The sequence below is a fragment of the Mizuhopecten yessoensis genome, unplaced genomic scaffold (assembly GCF_002113885.1).
Source record: "Mizuhopecten yessoensis strain PY_sf001 unplaced genomic scaffold, ASM211388v2 scaffold10439, whole genome shotgun sequence".
Lineage (NCBI taxonomy): Eukaryota > Metazoa > Mollusca > Bivalvia > Pectinida > Pectinidae > Mizuhopecten > Mizuhopecten yessoensis.
In genome coordinates, this window is record NW_018408547.1 from 298,310 (window position 1) to 301,148 (window position 2,839).

The following is a 2,839-nucleotide window of genomic DNA, read 5'->3' on the forward strand; positions in this document are numbered from 1 at the left end:
GGGGGGGGTTGTTGTTCAGACTTTGTGTTATGTAGTACACTGTACTTGCATGATTTCATAAGTGTTTAAGGTCTTATAGCGACGAAAAATGTTAATTGTTATTATACAATTAAGATGATCGATATCTTTTGGAAAAGGCCTTTTTTGCCATAGTTTGGTCAATTTTTAGTTCGGAGTATTGTTGTATTGACAATTGAGTGTTCTCTTGTTGCGTTTGGTTATACCGCGCTGCATAAAAAAAATCTATACGAAATTCTGTCCATTTCGAGTGCTTGCATCACTACTAAACAAACACAGTTGTATTTGTACGGTTTGAACATACTTAAGCACTTGATGCTACAATGTAAATTTTCACATTGTACGATATGTTTTATAGACTATTGTTTCATTGTCTTTAAAAGTTTCTCGTAAACCATTTATGACAGAATGTTTATATTTAACTTACATTGGTATTCACTGACGCTGAAATAAGTTGTTGTGATTCTCTAATAACCGATATTTTAAACCGAGTTACTTTATTAAGTATTCCGTACAAGTAATGAAAATAAATAAGAAAGGCAAATACACATTTAATCATACATTTATTATACCCTTGGATATCGCAGAGACATGTACAAATATATTTATCGTTATAAATCTGCATCACATTAATCAGGTCATAGTTTGAGTTAAAGGGCACCGACAATTTAAATGATATATTAATACCACTGTCACTGTTGTTTCTTCTTCAAAAAAGGATTTCCATAGAAAGCACATGTTCCAATGGTTTCACAGAATTATGATAGTTTGAAATTTGATAATGGAAATAATAAGAAAAAGAAAATGGAAAAACAGACTTCACAAGTGAACCAACGCCAGAGCCTGGACCCAGCCAACATCACAATGTATCCAACATTACTATCTCTGAAAATTGGTTTCTCCAACTACTTCAATACCTAGATCCCACAAAACTACTGGACCTGATGAAGTCTGTTCTCGCCTTCTTAAAGAGACAGCCATGCAGTTTAAGCCAGCTCTAACACTGCTCTTTCAAACATCACTTGACCAAGGGAAAGTGCCACAGGATTAGAAATCTGCCAACATTACACTTCTCTTAAAGAAGGTCGACATAAGTGACCAGTTAACTATAGACCCGTCTCCTTATCATCTGCTACAGCAAAATTCTTGAACACGTAATCCACAGTCATTAACCCGACATACGTGTTACTTACAGTGAGACTGACTTAGTCCAGTGGACCCAAATCGATGACCTATCCAGGAGTGTGGATATGGGCGAAATAAGTCAATTGTATCCTTTTGTACGAAGGCATTCGGAAAAAGTAACCCCCAACAGACTCTTTATGAAATTCAAAGATCTTTGCCTTCCTCGCAAACTGATCGACTGGATTTCCAGGTTTCTTTTGTAGACAGAGCCCTTCGTGATCTTGACGGCAAAGCATCAGCTTACAGTACGGTTTCATCTGGATCCCTCAGGGCACAGTGGTTGGTCCACTAAATTTATTTCCTACTTGTAAACGACCACACAGAGGCAGTCAAATCAACCACTAGACTGTCTGCAGACGATTGCCTCTTTGAAGATCACCGGAGGACCAAGTTATATGTATCAACTGTATTGCTTGGCAAAACATTACCGTTGTACAACCAAGATCAAGGCTCAGTGCCACTCCACACTTGTTAGATCACGGATTACGCATCGAAAGTCCCAGGAAAGCATGGTACCATCAACCAACTGGAAGCATTACAGAGAATTGCAGCCCACTTCGCACCTGTGGACTTTCAACGTATGAACAGCGTGACATCCATGCTGCAGAACCTCTAACGGGAGTTACTACAGACCAGAGGAGGCACAGCAAGGGGGTTATGATGTCAATTAAGGAGGGTATATCGCCTAGTCGACATGCCACCAGACTCCTACCTACAATATAAATCATTGTGTATTCTTGGCCATTCCACAAGATTTCTGGTTATTTACATAACAACTGTACGCAGAAACTCCTTCTTTAGATATACATACCATCATATTCTGGAATTAGTTACCAGACACCATGACCAAAGTTGCAACACTATAATTAAAGCATTAAGTCCCAGCTGTGCGGGCTAATTAAATTCCTGTAAATATACGTCACACTCCCATGAAGAGCACGAATACTTAAGTTGTTTCCGCACTATACCATAAGAAAAGGGAGAAAAAATTGTGGCAGGAGAGAGAGAGAGAGAGAGAGAGAGAGAGAGATGTACGCTGTCCTGCGACTGAACGCATCCATATGGCTTACAAAATGTACATGCACGCATTCTTTATCGAGTCCTTTATTGAACCTACGAGTCTAATGAATTGACTAAACACATACATGCATGTATACGTACTGCCTAGCATATTTTAGGACTGACTCTTGCTTTTGTCGGTCTCATAGGGTGATAAAATCAATTGTGCGCGAGACAAAAATTGAAATGCAATTCCAAACTCAATGCATCATCCTTTGAGATTTAGAGAAGCAATTTGCAATCCTTAGATTAATTCAAATCATGCAAAAAAGCAAAAATATATAAATCATTTAAACAAAATAACACTGAAAATTACTATTAACATATGGAAAAAGAAAGGAAAACAATAATAAAGCAAAACATGAGAAAAATGCACACCTGGGATTAGAAGCAACATAACCCTTTTGTCATTGTCCGTACCTTACGCTGAGTAATGACAACCGTTTAGTCAATATGACTGTTTCGACAACAATCCTCAGTATTTTTTAAACTCTTGTTACCCGTTACATATTTATCTGTAGTCCCTATCTGAATATCGACTCGCCAGTTGTATGTAGTAAATACAATTTCAGTTAGT